Below are 19,073 nucleotides of genomic sequence, written 5' to 3' on the forward strand. Positions count from 1 at the left end.
TTTCACAGCTTCTTTGATCTCATCTTGCTGGGGGAAAACGCTGTTGCTAGCCCCACTTCTCCACAGTATTAATTTTTCCACTGGCTTTACGGAAGCTATCAATTTACTGGCTGGCTTTTGTCGTGATTTAAAAACATCATCTCAGTAATGTTGTTATCTTCCAGCCATATTTCACAGATAGTGTGAAACCAGTTTATATTGATATCTTACTTAGCATCTGGCTGACAGGACAATTGCAGGGAAATATTGCCAGAGATATAAGGCCGTTGTAAGATAAATAATGAGCTTTAAAGCTTAACAGGTTGTTTTCCGTAGAAGGGATCACAGCGATGTTCCTAAGCACAAAATAGCCACTTGCTGTATTAAGGCTGAGGTGGAAAGTGCCCCTTAATGCTGGAAATAAATCCTAGAGAGTAGCTGAACAACAGCTTCATTCTGAGCTGAAGTTTTTCACGGCTCCTTGAATTATCTGATTTGCCCGAAGTGAGTGACTGCTTCTGGGAGTGTACCACAGCTAATAATGCATTCTGGAGTCATTAAGGTTTATCATGTAAATCTCTGTTTGAGTGCTTTTAAAATGCATATTACTTTCTTGATAAACTGTGATGGCTCCTTAGGAGCCATTAATACGAATTAGGGTGCATACCATACCAAGTAGAAAGCCTGGTGAAAAGTATTTATTCCACATACAGGGTAATCAGCTCTTAAATTATGTTAAATACTGCAGCTGTAATGTGTTTTTTTCCCCAGTCTCAGGGATTAGACTGTTGTCATAAAAATATTTTTTAATGTATTTCTTTTCCTCTGATTAAAGCCCAGTTTTCAGTTGTGCAACCAGGAGGTGAGAAGTTGAAGACTGAAAAATTGCAGGGAGGAAGGAACAAGCTCTTTTCATTTGTACCAGTTAAAAATCCCCAGATAGTTATCATTGTTTCCATAACCTAAAAACTGGGTTTTTTTTCACCAGAAACTTCCTATGTACATGCAGTGCAGTTTCTTGCTGCCTGTCCTTGCCTCTATCTCCTTGCATTTTGGTGTTGTTTTTTTATCCAGGACACTCAGCTACCTTTGCCCTGCACAGCAAGCTCACTGGTGCAAATATAATCTCTATAAGCACAGTTGTCTTAGATGTTTATTCAGCACTACTGCAAGTATCACCACTGTGTGGAAAAACCTACTCCACTGCATATTAAATGAAAGGAATGAGAGAAAAAAAAAGAAACTTGCATTGGCTTTAGCTAGAGCCAGGTCAAATCACAGCATCTCACCTTTGGTCTCCTCCGAGCTCATCTGAGGCAAAATGAGGTCTTGAGCCAAGAGTGCTCTGTGAGGTGAAAACAGGGGACTTGGAAATTAGATGGTTGCTGAGGGAATAGTGTAAACATTAGCTCAGCTATAATTACAGTTGGTTGTCTAAAGGACATCTTTGGCTTGAAATAATGGCAGAGAAAAATCTAAGTTAAAGGCCCAAGATCTGCCCCGTACTGAATAAAGCAACTTTGTAATCATTGTGTATGGCACATGGTCCTCACAGGCCAGCTATCACAGGTCAAAGGAGAATGGCTTCATATGCACATTGTGACAAATAGAAAGACAGAATAAAAACTGCCATCATGCAGGAAAAAAAGCCTGAGGACAGGTCCTGTTTTGCTTTTCTAATGGAAAGATCACCATGGTTATCCTTGCAGCTCACCTCCCACACCCCAGTGCTCCTATGTCAAGTAGAGATTGCAAACAGTCTTTCTGTCTGGAAGCAGGGTAATACAGTTTGCAAGTCTCACATGCTTGCAGAGTATACCCGGGATCAAAACAGCCATGAGTAGATGACAAGAGGAGAATGTGGACAGCAGCTGTATGCACCTAAAGAGTAGGAGAGCTGCAAGCTGCTGCAGCTCTCCTCTACCCTACATGGTCAGTTAAATTAACAGGGTCTATAAAACCAGGGAGAAAATTCTTTCCCTCTGGAAAATGCTACTTTCTGATCATCAGTTACAATTTTGCTAGCTTTTTGAAATATCACAACTTGGTACCAATTAAGCTGCTGGCAAAAATCCTGTTAGCTTTCCATGTCTTATTCTTACTTGAAGAGTACAACAGGCAGTCACAACACTGCACCAGAAAGGCTTTGTGTGTTAAACTGGCAGGTACCCATCTACAAAGTTCTTTATTCATCAGTACTATGTTTTTTCTGCTGTTACTTCTGGTCTTGGGGACATCCTACACACACACACACACACATATATCTTCTTGACAGACTAAGACAGGCAGGATTGGGAGAGAAATGATGTGTTTCAAAACAACCCCAAGCAAAAACTCACACAAACTCCAGTATCTGATCCACTTTCCATCATTTCCATTTTGGAGCCCTAGCTCCATCATTATCACACCCTGCCTGAAAGTTTGCAGGTTTAAGATTTTGGTGAGACCTAGCAAGAGCAACATAACTGAAACATGTTAAAGCCTTTTTCAAAGGATCCTTTGTCTCACATGAGCCATGATGAAATTTCTGACGGAGTGTTACCCTCTCTGGGGCTCTTCCCTCTATTATTATTTCCCTCTAATGATCCACACCCTTTACATGGAAGAAATTTGGCTTTACTATGGCAACTATGGATCAAAAGTAGGATCCTTTCAAGTCTTCTGTTACTTCCTCCATTGAGCAAAGCTTGGAATAGAATAGAATAGACCAGAACAGGTTGGAAAAAACCTTTGAGACCAAGTCCAACCTATCATCCAACACCATCTAATCAACTAAACCATGGCACCAAGCACCCTATCCAGTCTCTTCCTAAACACCCCCAGTGATGGTGACTCCACCACCTCCCCGGGCAGCACATTCCAACGGCCAATCACTCTGTGAAGAATTTCTTCCTCACCTCCAGCCTAAACCTCCCCTGGCACAGCTTGAGACTGTGTCCTCTTGTCCTGGTGCTGGCCACCTGGGAGAAGAGACCAAGCCCCATCTGGCTACAACCTCCCTTCAGGTAGTTGTAGACAGCAATAAGGTCTCCTCTGAGCCTCATATATGAAAGCAAGGCTTGTAAAATCCAGATTCTACAGATGTCTGTGTGAACTGCTTCTTTATTTATGAGGAGCATCGGACAGAGGAGGCAGATGCAGTGTCAGATTAGCTGGGCTTGTCTCACAGGTGCAGGACAGACAGCTTTGGATGTGCTCCAGGCACCCAAGCACTAAACAGAATGGCTGTCAGAATAATGTTGCACTTTTATTGTATGAAAAGCAGTGTGAAGCAGCAGGTTCCTCATTGCTCCTTGCGTGGTAAGAAGCAGCACCGTGAAAGATTATAGTACAGTTGGGAGGTATAGAGAAGGTGATAATTTATATAATAATGTCTGATGATAATATATGGTGAATTCATTCCCATAAATGCTGAGACACACTTAGAGTTTATCACTTTCTGCACAATTTTAGTCTCTACCCAACTGCGCACTGAGGCCTTCAGTTGCCAGGACATGTTGACATTTCTCTTTTTTCTGTTGTTAAACTGAGCAAGCATGTGAGGGATATTCCATTAACCCAGGCCTAGGAGGTAGTTTTGGCACAGGATGCTCCTGTTGCTGCCATATCCAATGCCTCCAGTCACTGGCTCCGTGCCTGGGTTTGACGTGAGGCGGGCAGCAGGGCTGTGCACGGCAGTTGTAGGCAAACAGATCAGGCTGCTGTAAAATTAACACCGAAGTGTCAGGGAGAGTGGAGAGCTAAAAATACTCACTGTGTGCCTACAGCCAGATTTGAAGCTTGCATTAGGATTTTTCTGTCGTTCCTCACCCCAGCTCCAGGCCATCTCCTTCCACCAGCCAAGCTAGCAGTGCTCACGCAGCTCCCCAATGGCTTTGAGTGGCCACTTTGAGTGGACCTTTTAATGGTCCTTTTGAATGCAGGTAGCAACCAAGCCACATGGCTCCAAAGCTGTTGGCTAATGCAAGCAAAAGTACTGATAGTCACCCTTCCAGCACCTTCCCACCTTGCTTTGTTGACTTCCCCAGGCAGGTCAGCAAGAGACTGAAAACACTCAGGCCCTACTTTCACACAGCTCCAAGAAGGTAGGACCACTAGGAATAGTGAAAAGAGCAACAGAAGAGGAATTACCCTGCAAAATGTCTAAGAAACTAATCACTTAAATATCTGCAATCCTGCTAGAGAGCTTCATGACCATGGATAATGGTCTGTGCTCTCCCAAGAACATTTTCTTTGAAGTGTTTATAAAGTGGAGGGGCAGAAACAGGTACCTCCCAGCTGCATCATGCTGCTATGTTGCCCAGCCACAGCAGAGAGCAAGGAGAGTTACACATTCAAGCTCCAAACCCACAGAGAAAACAGGCAGAAGCTAAGTTTCATACAAAAGACAGGTGTACTAAAAAGCAACATGGTAAGGAAGCATTTTGTTTCCTTTTCCACTGCAGCACTGCTGTGCTTTTCATTTAAAATTATTGAGAGGTGGAGTTAAATTTACAGCAGCAAGGACACAAAAAAAGTTGATAGTAGCCATAGGCTCAATCTATAAGGATTGATCCTGCCAGTGATTGAGCTGTCTTCCATTAAACAGCTGATGGCAATGCTGAGTGCTCAGTTTACCCTTTCAGTACCAGGACTTTTTTTGCCCAAACTTCCTCTCTGCCCTCTCCAGGACCTCTCCAGGACTGTCAGAAAATCTGTCCATGTCACTAAGGACTTAATTTTCTTGATTACTGAAGCAATCCAACACACTAATCAAGCAGATGCAAAAATTTCTAGAGCAGACAGTTGCAATGACCACATCATCCCAGGGGGATTTTTGATGAGACTGTGAAGCCAAAGAGGTTTTCCTCTCAGTTTCAGAGCTCCCCGAAAAGATACCAAGACATTAAAAACTTCTCCTGACAGTCTCACTGGACCTGCTAGCCACGACAGTGCCTGCAGTATTTTTACTGTGTGTGGAAGTTTTATTCCTAGAAGTGCACACAGACATTCAGGTGGCTGCAACAGTCTTTGAAGAGACAGTCTTTTGGGAGGACAAAACTCTGTCACTAGACATTACATACACATCCCCTCCATCTCCAATCCCTCCAGACTGGTCTCATCAATCCACTTGAGGTATTTCAACCTCTTTGGCCCATTATCAATTAATTAACTGCAAAAGAGGTTTCCCCTCAAGCTAAAAAATCAAGTTTTCAGCAATTATTATATACTTTAAACAAAACACCAAAACAGATCTCCTACAGCCTGTTAAAACTTCCCTGGGTTTTTGAAGGACCATGTTTAAAGCTGTCACTCATGAGAGTCGTATTTATCCAGCTCCAAAGCAATGGTTCCTCCAGGAGGAGCTGCAGTGGATGTCATCCCACTTAACCCACAGCCACACATGCAGCAGTAGGGCTGGCAGAGGATGGCAGCCCCCACCAGCACCAGAGCTCACACTTCTGCCTGAGTTTTAAACCACACAATTACTGCCTGGTCCCCAGGGGTACAACGAACTTCAGCATTAGGGAGAAAGGCAGGCTGAAGTCACTAGGTGTTGATCAAGAACATGCATCTCCTGCTGTGAAAATCAGGTTGATTACCTGTGCACTGAACTGCAGTGGTAACTGGAGTAGTTTCAGACCCAGTTACAGCTGCAGAGGAAGGAGGAGATAGATTTGGTAAGTGGAAGGGTCAGTGATACTCAGGGCAAATAATCCCTTTTACCTACCCAGCAAATCTCTCCCCTGGCAGTTTTGGGACATAGAAGCAATAAGTTATGACTCATAGATGTGAATTAGGGAGCCGATGTTCCATCTGATGATTTTCAGGTCAACTTTTAGAGATTCACATTAGGAAAATTTATTGTCCAACTGTAATTATTTTCCTCCCCAAGACTTTTAGCAACTTTACTTCTGACCAAGGAATTGTTGACAAACAAAGCAACTACCCTCTTATCCATGGGAGAGGGTTCACCCAGACACATTACTGCAGACAACAATGTTGTGGCAAGTAGTTAGCAATAATGAATAATTAATGAATAAATAAAGCATTTGTGTTTCAATACCCCAAGGTCTTTGAGCACCTTCACAGAAAATAATTAAAACAATAGATTACAAATAAGATGACAAGTCCCCAGGCAAGTGGATGTACATAAACTCACAATAATGCAAAAACAAAGAGGATGCAAATGTGATGCAGAAGCTAAAAAGTTCTTGTGCTTTGCTCCACAGCCCATATGGCTTCTGATTGTGCACCATGCCCCAAATCTAGGATGTGAGGAAGACAAAACCAAAAGCAAGTATCAGCCCTAGCAAGCAATATTCTCAAGCCTTAACGTCATGAAAACACCTTAAGACTGAAGATTGATAGCAGCAGAGGGAAGATACAGGTTTGCAGGCTATAGGGATGTCCAAATCCATGAGTGCAACCAGCATGAAATGCAGGTAGGTCCTAACCATGACTGCTGTGATGGCTTTTCCAGCTGATCCTCCAGACATCCAAATGATTTTAGGGGCAAAGAACAATTCCTCAACACTTCCAGCCTTGCTCCTCTTACATAGAGTCGTCCATGTGTTAGGATTGCTAACAGCAGGAATTACCTGGCCACGCATCATCATTAGCAGAAAGCAGTCAAGCAGCAGGTTATATAAATGAACACCAAGTACAGCCTTAACTGGAAGTTAAAGTGAGCAGCTTCCTCTCCCAGCTATATACAAACACACAAAGTGTTTTCAAAGCCCTTTCAAACCTACTTGAATAACAAAACTCAAAATTCAACAGGCTAAAAGCACTTTGATCTAAACTACCTGGTGGAGTCAGAAGGAAACATTTCCTGCTGCCATTTAAGAAGCCACAGGAATTGCATTTGTATAAAAGAATTCAGCAGTCTGAATGGTTATGAGCACAACCCAGAATGACTCTGGGGTAGTTAAGTCCCAGAGAGCAGACAGGGAAAGCAGCTGTTTGCAATCTGGAACACCTCTGTCCTTTCCATGCAGATGCTCAGAGAAACCTCTTCTGGGATCTTAATTTCTCTCTCAATGGTGCAATACAAAGGTCCCTGGAGGCTAAAATCTAATACTAAATATTTGCAGCTACTTATGAGCTGTGCAAAGCCAACATTTCCCCACTGCAGACAGAAAGTATCGCTGCCACATGTGCCCAAATATCCAACCTATAGCATTACCACTTTATACCTTCAGTTTTGCAGCACATCCTGGCAATGCTGCAGCTTTACTCCTCCTTAAACAAGGGCAGAAATCCCCTGCTGGCTTAAGCTCAGTGATCCACCTGAACACTAACCCCTTAGCTCCAAAGACAACTCATCTTGCAACCTATGTGATGGCATTGAGTGAAGAAAGTGCCAGAACATGCACACCTAAGAGGAGAGAAAAGGACAGCTTCCTCCAGCAGTGCTCACAGTTCAGCTTGTCGGGAAATCTCACCTCAATTTTCACTGCTTACTTCATTCCATTCCCTATTACATCTGTAATTCTCTCAGAAAAGCTCATCATTAGGTTTCTTCACCGTTTCTGAATGCATCCCCAGGGCACAATGCAGTGCTGGGGAACTGGTGAACATCCTCATGTATTAACGTGACACTTGTCAGCATCAGTGCTTCCCCACCTCCTGAAGGAACAGGGATTTTATAGAGGAGAGAAAGCTATAACCTTTAAAACCTGCACAGACAAATCAGGACCCGGTTTCCTGTGGTCCCACAAAAGGTCATATTAGAGACACTATAGGGTCAGTGTCAGAGCTTCCCCTCAGCCTCTCCCAGGATTTGGGGTTAGACCTCCTTTCTCCCTCAGCTGAGGAAGCTTCAGCATGCATCTGTCAGTCCTTCCTCCCAGTGACATTAATCATTATAGGTAGTGCAGGTTACATAGCCCATCTTTGGCAAACAACAGTAACTTTTGGAGAACAGGCTGCCTCCCTTCTTCCACTAAAGTTCAAGATAATGGAAGCAGTTATGTTTCTGAGCCCTGTTGATTCCCCAAATGAATTCATAAAGTACCAAACATTTGTAGATGACGTGAAACCAACTCCGAAACCAGTAAGCATCATGACATGGTGGGAAACTGGCTCCTATGCTTTTATTCCTTCCCTCCAGCTAATCAAGACCACTTATGAGCACCCTAGTCACCTAGGACCTCATCCAAAACACTTAGAAGTCAATAGAAATGCTCTCCCCTAAGGGAAGGGAAACTTTCAGGTTTGAATCAAACCATTGTTGCCACTGTTCCTTAGCCTTTTGTGCTGCAGAATGTCCTATTTCACTGTTTTGCTTCCTAGTTCAGTTCTAGCTGAAGGTCTGAGATATTCAAACTATCTTTACTTTGTCAGACAGATGCACTGGCAGTGGGTCCAGCAGACCGCTCTATAAACTCACCTGGCCTAAATGCTTATAGCTACAACATTGTGCAAGAGACATGACAAGCCAGTGGCTGGTGCAAGTTTACTTCTTTTCCATGTTTTCAACTGCTGAAGTTCTTCTGGTGGCCCATCAAGGTCAGCCAATTCTCACCCCTAGCTCTGATACTAGTTGAAAGCTTGGCAGAAGGAGAAGATGACCATCCCTGACTCCTGAGGCCATCAGCTGCCTGCTGCAACAATAAAAAGCTGGGCATCACCCGTGTCCCAACATTACCCTCTCATAGGGTCAAGTTTGCAGCTAGCCTCAGCTCACACCAGGCTGGACAGGGGATGCCAAGTCCCGGCCACAGCTCACAAACAGTGAGGTGAGGATTTAGGTACAAAGCATAGTTCCAAGAAGGTTGCCATGTTCCTACAGCTGCCAAACTGTAGGCTTGGGGTACAATAAAAGAGACGCTCTTGAGTTTAGAGGTTCTCCTTCTTCATACTCTGTGACCGAGTAGGTTTAGGATGGACATAAGGAAAAAAAATTCACAGAAATAGTGGTCAGGCTTTGGAATGTGCTGCCCAGGGAGGCGTTGAGTCACCAGCCCTGGATATATTTAAGGGTCATTTAGATGTGGTGCCTGGGGATATGGTTTAGGGGTGAACCTTGTAGAGTAGGTTTATCATATGGACTTGGTGATCCCCGAGGGTCTTTTCCAACCTGAATGTTTCAGTGATACTCGAGTGTTGCAACTGTTAGTAATGCTTGACATCCGTTTGCCCGGAGAACAGTGATTCAGCCTGTGCTAGAGCTCCGAGAGTACACAAATAATTACTGCTTCAGAGCTATTCAATCAGGCTGCCTCCAATGAGGGTTTGGGTAAGCTTTTTTTGCTGTTTGTTTTTGTGTTTTGTCTTGGGTTGTTGGGTTTTTCAAACAGTAGATGAAAGGGCTATTTCTGTGGGAAAGAGACATCTTGGTAATATCAAACCCCAAATGTCCTAAATCAGAGTCTAGGAACGTATTATTTCACGCACTAGCTACTAAATGATGAATTAATAACAGTATCTCAAATACATCTTCCATCAATATGCTTATTCAGATTCCATCAGCATTTAATTAACATAAATTACATGACATGAGCAGGATTCAGGCAGTCATCAAAAAGAACGCTTCTCTTGTAAGTTACCGAAATTCTTGAGGTTTCTGCAAGGCAGCAGTTTTTAATTATTTTTTTCCCTTCCCCTTAGAAATTCATCATGAATCAAGTGTTTTCACAGCAAATTTAGAGCTGAGGTTTTTTCCCTGATTTTCTGAGGATAGGATATTGGATGTCTGGCTTTGGTTCAGGTCGTCTTCCAAGTTTTATGCTAAGTGATCACAGTTACACAAAGGGAACAACGGCAGTATTTCTCTGCAGAGGGACCTATAACCCTACAGTGAGGTGGTGAGGTGAAGCACCAGTAAACCACACAAGCCATTTCTCATTTAAGCATCTTAAAAGGAAAATAGTTATGACTGTCCTAAAAAGCCTGTGGGTTTTTTTAAAATCTCATAACAATACACAAGGTCTTACTGCTCTGCCTTCAAAAGGATGCAAAGCAAAGCGGGGTGAGTACAGGAATGGGAATGTTTAGGTACACAGTAGAAATATCAGCCAGCTGACCAGAACGATGAGGAGAGAAAGAACAGCTGTAGTTCCCCATCAGGCTGAACAGCATCCAAATGCTTGTTTGCAAAAAGAAGGGAACCAAGTGCAAAAGGCAAGAGGAGAAAGACAAGGGCATGCAGGCTTCTGATGGCAGAAACAAGGATATTGGGGTTTTTTTTTCTGTTTGCATTTCTGAAGCTAAGAGAGGGAGAAGCCTGCTTTAATCTACAATAAAGAAGTAAAAGCTAGCTGAGTTAAACCAACAAAGAGTTATTTGCCTTAAGTATCACATTAAAAGCACATTTTGCTACTGGCTTTGTGGCTCTTGCTTTGATTTAAACATATTGTTTTGTCCCTAACTTTTGTCCAGTGGAAAAGTTGGTTCTGAAGTGAGCTGACAAGCCAAAATATTTTATCCCTATAGATGCGCTTATTCTTTAAACTAGAACAGAGGATTGCCAGGAAGTGTCTAGATCCCCAGCCTGTTCCTCCAGGGAGAGCATGCAGCACAGTGAACCGCACAGATGCTGCCGTGCAGGCTGGGATGGCAGAGCTGAGTCTGTGTCTGGCAGTAGCATCTTCCAGAGACCAGCAACAACTACAAAAGCTTTGTGATGTGTAGTAGAGAGCAGATCCTAGTTCCAAAAGTCTTTGGGGAGTTTTTAACTGCCTCCTTTTTGCATCACGTGAAGGCAAAAGCACAGCAGTATATAGAAATGGAGTTAATGTATACAGCAAGTGGTGGGGAAGAGATAAGCTCTGCATTCAATTACACTGTTCTAGTCCATATAATCCACTCCAAATTAGTTCGTATAAAGCTCACTATCCAATAGCCCTCTCTGCTATTGCTATGAGTTGCCATATAGTAACAGCACTAAGCACCAAGCAATCCTGCAGCAACCAGCTGTTCATTCTCCACAGAGTTCACAAGAGACTAAATAAGCAAAGGAAAAACCATAACAAGCAAAACATCCACTGTTAGGGAGCCAGTCAGTAACTGAGCTGGGGCTAGAACTCATGTCCTTCTTGTCCTTGTTACACGCAGTGGACTTCACAACATGCCTTGGGTCAGTTAACCTCTGCTGATGTAAGATGCTGTGCTAAGCTCTGGTACTAATGAATATAGTTTCCATAGGTGTCATGCAGGTCGATAAAGGCTGAAAACTAAGCTAGCAAGCATGGAACAGTGCTGGTATGTCTTAAACTGACATATAATGGGTGTTACCATAAAAAAAAAATAAAATATCAAAGGTAGACCCATCAAAAGCAGTGTTGTGGGAACTCGTTTTCAAAACGTGCCACATTCACACCTGTGAATAGTTGTGAATATTTGTGAAGCCCAAATCCCTGCTCAGAGAACAAATCTCATTTGGGATTTGCTCCTTAAATCACTTGCCAAAATTTTTGAGCCTCTGAGCTTGGAAAGAAGAACTGTAGGACCTCATTTTGTACCTCCATTCGCTTCGATCCTATCCTTTCTCATTTCCAAAACTGAACAGTTCAAACCCATTTTTTTTAAAGCAGTATCAGTGGCCCTTATTCACCTCCCGATACTATTAAAAATGGGAACAGGAAACCATCAACCCTCCCTCATCCTCAGTGCAACAGATCCCAGCTATATGTTTCCATAACTTACAACATCTTGGGGTACATGTTCACACTGCAAACCACCCCCAGAAGCAGCTCCCAGGAAAATAAGACAACAGAAGAGATGCAGCACTTAGAATAGAGTAAACCAGGTTGGAAGAGACCTTCAAGATCATCATGTCCAACCCATCATCCAACACCATCTAATCAACTAAACCATGGCACCAAGCACCCCATCCAGTCTCTTCCTAAACACCCTCAACGATGGTGACTCCACCAACCTTCCTGGGCAGCACATTCCAATGGGCAATCACTCTTTCTGTGAAGAACTTTTTCCTAACATCCAGCCCAAGCCTCCCCTGGTGCAGCTTGAGACTGTGTCCTCTTGTTCTGGTGCTGGTTGCCTGGGAGAAGAGACCAACCCCTCAGCTGGCTACAACCTCTCTTCAGGTAGTTGTAGGGAGCAATAAGGTCTGCCCTGAGCCTCCTTTTCTCCAGGCTAAGCAACCCCAGCTCCCTCAGCTTCTCCTCATAGGGTTTGTGCTCCAAACCCCTCACTAGCTTTGGTACCATCAAAGATGTGCTGTTTCTAAAGTAGTGGCTGAGATTTTCAAAAGGGAAGCAAAGTGCCCAAACCTGACTGCAGCTCAGTCTGAATTGGTCTCGTAAACTCTTGGGTCATTTTTACTTCATTTAAAGCATTCAGGCCAGAATTAGTAACAAAAGCATTTGCTTCTTTGTTTTATTGCCCCTTTTACTTTTGCATTTTTCATTACGTGAACATGAAGCAATATTGTGCCATGACAAGCAATCAGAGCTAAGCTGAAATGCTGCTTCTGCTATAATCCCTTTCTTTCAGTTGCTCATTTCCCTTTCTCATGACATTCTCAAGAGGCTTATTAATAACAACCGGGGATTCAGATCTTTTCCATCCCTAACTTGGTAACACGTAAGTTTTCTCTGGAATGTATTACTGAGATTTCTTCCCCAGACATCCCACTTTCATGCTCCACTCCTCAAGAGCAGTGGTATTTCCAGAAATTAAGTTAGCTCCACTAACTGTGTTACATCCTCCATTCTTGACAAACCACCCTTCATTACCTTAATGTTCTCATTATGTTTGATACATTGCATCACCGTTCGTGTATTACAGTGTTTTAACTTAGGTTCAGGCTATAATTCACTGGTGGAGGTCTCTGGGATAAAGGGCAATGAATACTTTAATTGCCTGATAAATTATTAAGGACACTCCTTTAACTGGGTAATGTGGTGTTTACAGCTTGGAAGCAAATACTTATGGAATGTGTATGGGTGCAGGTTTTTGCTAAATACACAACTGCCAGCCATTAGATCCCTTTGAGAGCAATAGTTTTATCAGGCTATTAAAATGAACACCACACAGGGTAGATTGTACCAGCTGCAAGGGGAGATCTGCAGCTGGAACAAAGAAACAAGCCTCCATCAAAGTCAGAGGAGGTACATGGGCTTACATCAGCCAAGGGACTGGACTTCTGCATCCGATGGATTTCATTCAAAGCAAAGCAAAAGAGCAAGAGACCTACATTTTACATTGCTTTAGCTAACCTAGTTCATTTAACTGAAATGGGTCACAGTGTACCCACACAGAGTTCAGCAGCAAACCTGACTTCAGAAGGAGCACAGGGGAAATGCAGCTGGGGAGAGCAAGTGCATATTGCATTAAACAGAGATATGACAGAGTCCTGGTCTTCTGGCTGCTCTGGCAGTGCAAGTCAAAAATAAAACATCCCCTGGAAGGGCACAGCCTACACAGCCACTTGCAGCCTAAAGGGAAAAGATGGGGTCATACAGCTGAGGGGCAGAAGCACACTCTTGCCTGAGATCCTTCTGTTCCTGACTTTCTCTTCCTTCTGTTCCTCCCTGTACTTTGAAGTTGGGATTTCTTGAAGTTTTGCAACATCCTTTGTTTCCTGAGCTGTGCGAATGTGAAAATATTTGTCGCCTCCTTCCCAGCCATATGTCACATTTCTTGCTTATTAAAATAAAGAGAAGAGGACAGATTGTTTACGATGAAGCTTTGTGTTGTCTAGAAGTATTCAAGAAATAGGCTTTGAGGCTAAGTCATCATTTCAAAGGTGTTCCATTTCTATTTGTTAGCAGCTTTTGGTAACGCAGCGTGTCTGAGCTCAGACCCTGCATGCAAAGTGCCACTGGAATAAATTGCACTTTATCTCACTCCAACTTGACCCCTGCATGTCAAGCTCTTCACAGATTCAAGGTACAGAGATGCTAGGTCTACAGAGGACAAAGTCACTCTTATTTCTGTAACTATGCATTGGGACCACTGGGGCTAAGTGACAAGCAACAGGTAGGAGCATGCAGAGAGCCCTTGGGGTTGGTGAAGGCAGGGTAAGGGAGGCTGTATTAATGCTCATATTGGTAATTTTGGCACGGGTATCTACTCCTTTCATTAAAGGAGCTTGGTACTCACCAAGAGAGAGTAAGAGGCAGGTGTGGTTGCACCCAGATGAGACTAGCTGAAAGATGGGCAACATCTTCACTGGGCAGATGCAATGAGGGAGCCTCTCCCATAGCCCTCTGTATATACTTGGACTTCTTTCTCTCCCTAAAAATGTTTTTCACCAGAGCTGTGCAGCCTAGGACCACCTGGCTTTCCCTTTAGGGCTCCACTCTCATAGGACAGTAATTTGGGAAGAAAACACATACACATAAGTGCGTGTGTGTGTGTATAAACTTACATGCATATCATATCTACGCACATTACTTCTAAGTAAAAATTACACTTCAGTGTTGCTTTTACTTGCCAAGAGGCCACCAGGCTCTGCTGGAGTAGGATTCAGCCCCATGTCATGCCATCCAACCCTACTGCATAGCAATAGCTGGGTTTGGCCGCCTTTTCCAGCAGCACTTGGTTGAAAACAGAGTGAAGCCTTACAGATAAAAGAGCTCTGTGCCCTTTCAAGGGCTGCAGAGGAAAATGCAGTCAAACCTCCTGCTTACTGTCAGTGAATCTCAATAACAAAGTCAAATTAGGTGAAATCCCAGCTGATGCCTGCTTACAAAAGCTGAGGCTGAACCAATGCATCCAGAAAAACATCTAATTCAATGCTCAGATCTTAAGAAAAATCAATCTCTGAGAACATGCACCCAGATGAAAACAAGTGTACATGGAGAAATTCCTCAGGTTAATGCTTCCAAACAGATCGATGCACAAACTCCTGTGGATCGATTTCCCAGTGCTCCAACTCCAAATTAGCTCCTCAGGACAACCCTAATCTGCCACAGAGGTGTGAAACCAGGGAGCAGGGCCATTGCAATTTCTTGCCCCTCCTTCTCCAGTTCCTTCTGCTCCACCCAAACTCCAGCCACTTGCCCATTCCATCCAAGACAGTCTCTCTGTGGTCTCTTCATCTTGCACTCCACCACAGAACAATTTCCACAGTCATTCCAGAGGTTTCAACCCCAGCTGATCATTTTCCTGATGCAAACTGCAGGGCTTTCAACAGAGAACAAAGGGCAGCAATCTTAAGAGGCTGGGTAGGAGCAAGAGGAGTGTCAGCAAATTCCAGATGTATAAAAAAAGTGCTCTTGACCCAGCTGTGAAACAGACACAGCCTATTCACTCATTTTATCATTCCTTCTGTATCAAAGCATGTAAATGGGTAAAGAACTCAACCCACTTGTGCTCTCACTTCTATGGGGTCCATCACTTATCCTTTCACTTGCCTATCCACAAGAAGGGCCAGAAGGAGGAGCCAGGGAATTACAGACCTGTCAGCCTGACCTCAGTGCCAAGCAAGATTATGGAACAGGTCATCTTGAGTGCAATCACACAGCACTTACGGATGGCCAAGGGATCAGGCCCAGCCAGTAGGGGCGGGTCCTGACCTGCATCAGCAATAGTGTGGCCAGCAGGGGCAGGGAAGTCATTCTGCCCCTGTACTCAGCACTGGTTAGGCCACACCTTGAGTACTGTATCCATTTCTGGACCCCTCAGTTTAGGAAAGATGTTGACTTTGTAGAACATGTCCAGAGAAGGGCAACAAAGCTGGAGAGGGGTTTGGAGCACAAGCCCTATGTGGAGAGGCTGAGGGAGCTGGGGCTGCTTAGCCTGGAGAAGAGGAGGCTCAGGGGAGAACTTATTGCTCTCTACAACTACCTGAAAGGAGGTTGTAGCCAGGTGGGGGTTGGTCTCTTCTCCCAGGCAACCAGCACTAGAACAAGAGCACACAGTCTCAAGCTGGGAAGTTTAGGCTGGATGTTAGGAAGAAGTTCTTCGCAGAGTGAGTGATTTGCCATTGGAATGTGCTGCCCAGGGAGGTGGTGGAGTCACCATCACTGGAGGTGTTTAAGAGGAGACTGGATGGGGTGCTTGGTGCCATGGTTCAGTTGATTAGGTAGTGTTGGGTGATGGGTTGGACTTGATGATCTCGAAGGTCTTTTTCAACCTGGTTAATTCTGTATCCTAAATCCTAAGAAGGCCCCTTTGCCACTCAAAACATCATTGTGTTGCTCAATCAGTTATAACTTCAGGGCAGCAGAGCTGTGTTTGGTTGATTGTTCTGTTAATGGGTGCAAAGACACTCAGTATGCAGCTCAATAACCACAGTGGGGACACTACAAAGTAAAACTTACTTCCAATACCCATATCATCAGGGGAGAGTGCACCCAGAGAACATAACAATGAAGGAAATGAAACAGCTTTAAACGCATGTTTTGGGGATGGTGGTGATGATTTTTAAATGTCTTCAGGATCTTTAACTTCACACACTGTTGGCAGCAAATCCCCAGGAGACCCTTTCATAGCAGGAGCGGGATTCCTGCATGCAAATCTTCCTGGAGCAGAGCAGCTTTGTACCATCACCCTCCTTCTCTGCAGGCATAGGAGAAACTGCCTGTCCCAAGGGCCACAGAAAACGATGTGGCTCCTGGCTTACAGCAGAGGGGCACAGGCATCAGGCCCCAAGGGCCCACTGCTGGATTTGGATGTTCTCCCAACAGCTCATTGCAGATTTAACTGGTGACACTTCCCACACCAGCTGGCAAAAGCTCTGCATTTTATTCTGCCTGTGGATGCCTGCATGCAACTCCCAAAGCTTCTGACCTACTCACTTTTTATGCTCTCTAGGTCTGCTGTTCTCACTCTGACATTAGCTTCACCACCATTCTCTAAGTCAGTACCTTACCATAAAGAATATAGCAAGAGCAAAGTGAATATGCCTCTGCCTGCCCTTTTTTGTCTATAAAGAAGGTTCTGTCCAGTAAAGTGCAGTAACAGCCCACGAGGTCCTAGACCATCACACTGCCAGGATCATATTGTCTCTTGGGATTATTCCCAAAACAAAAACACCTTCTCCACATGGGGGCAAAGGGCAGTACAAATTGTCAGTGAGGAATAGAGCCCTTCAGTCAAACAGCCACTGCTGAGGTGTGACAGTGATTATCATGGAATCGTTATGGTCGGGAGGGACCTCAAGGATCACCCATTCTAACTCCCCTGCCATGGGCAAGGACACCTCACACTGCATCAGGTTGCTCAGAGCCATATCCAGCCTAGCCTTAAAAACCTCCAGGGATGAGGCTTCTACCACCTCCCTGGGCAACCTGTTCTAGTGTCTCATCACTCTCATGGTGAATAACTTCTTCCTAACATCCAACCCGAATCTACCCATTTCTAGTTTTGTTCCATTCCCCCTAGTCTTATCACTACCTGACACCCTAAAAAGTCCCTCCTCAGCTTTCTTGTAGCCCCCTTAAGATACTGAAGGCCACAACATGGTCTTCTCAGAGCCTTCTCTTCCCCAGATCTGCCTGCACACAAGCATACAAATGCAGCAGCAGCAGCTCCCCAGCCCAGGCTGTGCATGGTGATCATGGGGAGCACGACCCACAAGCAGGGAGCAAAGCTTCCTTCCTTCCTCCTTGGGAAATGGTTTGCACCACCACACCTTGTACTCACACATATGCAGCTATTGCTATAGAACTGCTCCAGTATATGGTATAAAATTATAAATACACAAGGCTGTAGAGGGCAATACAGAGGTCTTGATAGAAACATGAGGCTCCCCAGGACTCAAGTTCACACTGGGGTGGATAAGGTGGCAAGGAAAATGGAGGAAAGGGTTTGTCTGACTGGAGAAACATTGGAAAGGGGAAATGCACCTTCAATGGAGAAGACCCCATTGAATTTTCCATACCCCACCACAGCTCTGTTGGCAACGTTCTCACCTGGCTGCAGGCTCAGTGGTGTGTCACACAGCTGTAACGTGACATGAGGACAAAAAAAAAGATAATATGCACAAAAAAATCTGTTTTGAATCATAAGTGCTCCCAAATGCCATAGGCTAACAGGAAGGCAGGCTAAAAATAATAGAGAGTTTAATTTGTAGCACTCCATAAACTATTGCAAACAGGCAGTGGGAAACAGCTTTCGATTTTCTCCCTGTAGCTCAAGGCATTTCTTATCTGCCTTTGCTGGGGTGACCATCTATCACAACTCCTCACATGTGCTAGGAAAAATAGGCATGTTGCATCTGATCATGCTGCTTTATCTCTCCCAGTGTTTTAGGAGCTGTTCCCACTTTGGTTATGCTTATCTGGATAACTCTGTTCCTGATGAAACTGTTGTGCTAGAGGCCAAATCCAGTGTAATCGAATCTGCTGCTTTCAGCTGATGATTTCACAGGGTGTGAGTGCACCTTTTCTCTGATGTCATAGGCAAAGCAAGATTCAAACAGAAGAGTTTTGAAGGAGACAATAGGTATACAGCAGGGAGGATGGCAAGCATCCCATGTTGTGCAAAATGGGTAGAAGAGGATGAAGGAAAGCACACAAACCCCTCTCCTAGCAGTACCAAAACTTCCTCCACATCTGACAATGTTCCCCTGAAGGCTGGAGCTAAATGATTTACAACCTACTGCCCTAGGAGGATCTGCTTCAGCCAGGGGATTGAACTAGATGATCTCTTCCCACCCCCATCATTTTGTGATAGGATAAGGAAATGGACTCAAGTTGTGTCAAGGAAGGTTTAGGTTAAATATTAGGAAAAATTTCTTCACAGAAATGTTTGTCAAGCATTGAAGTGGGCTGCCCAGGGAAGTGTTGGAGTTACCATCCCTGGAGGTATTTAAAAGAGACAGATGCAGTGCCTATGGACATGGTTTAGCACTAACTCGGCAGCATTAGGTTAACAGTTGAACTTGATGGTCTTAAAGGTCTCTTCCAATAAAGCAATTCTAGAAAATAGTTTTTGGTCCTCAGCTGATGTCCTCAGGTCCATTGCTGTGGCCTGCAGCAACCCTGCTGTCTCCTGACTCTCATAGATCTGGCACAGGGGCTGCAGCCAAGCTCCTGCTCTCTGCCTGCTCTTGCACTGGCCACCTCCTGCCAAAGTAGGAACACAGGCACCAAGAAAATTACCGATTCCCACAGCTATGTCACCTTCGGTTTAGCATTAAAATTGCCCACAACAGGGGCTGAAGAGTGACACTCTTGCACCAGAGAACGCAGAGT

At 44.3% G+C, this 19,073-nt stretch overlaps 1 protein-coding gene and 1 long non-coding RNA gene across 7 annotated transcripts in view; one reads left to right on the forward strand and one right to left on the reverse strand.

The window, feature by feature from the left end:
* Positions 1 to 19,073, forward strand: part of LOC137444413 (calcium-activated potassium channel subunit beta-2) — a 169,100-nt gene that overhangs the window by 75,080 nt on the left and 74,947 nt on the right. Inside the window, exon 1 of one of the 6 annotated variants that reach the window (XM_068145052.1) lies at positions 9,195 to 9,202. The exons of the other annotated variants lie outside the window; for them this stretch is intronic. The gene's annotated coding sequence lies outside the window, so the exon portion shown is untranslated. Of the gene's footprint in view, positions 1 to 9,194; positions 9,203 to 19,073 lie in introns of those variants that run through there. 6 annotated transcript variants of the gene reach the window in all.
* The window catches only part of LOC137444416 (uncharacterized), a 59,144-nt gene that overhangs the window by 13,303 nt on the left and 26,768 nt on the right, over positions 1 to 19,073 (reverse strand). The window lies entirely within an intron of this gene.

The sequence above is a fragment of the Melanerpes formicivorus genome, unplaced genomic scaffold (genome assembly GCF_026170545.1).
Source record: "Melanerpes formicivorus ecotype bairdi unplaced genomic scaffold, bMelFor1.0.p_v2 SCAF_12, whole genome shotgun sequence".
Classification (NCBI taxonomy): domain Eukaryota; kingdom Metazoa; phylum Chordata; class Aves; order Piciformes; family Picidae; genus Melanerpes; species Melanerpes formicivorus.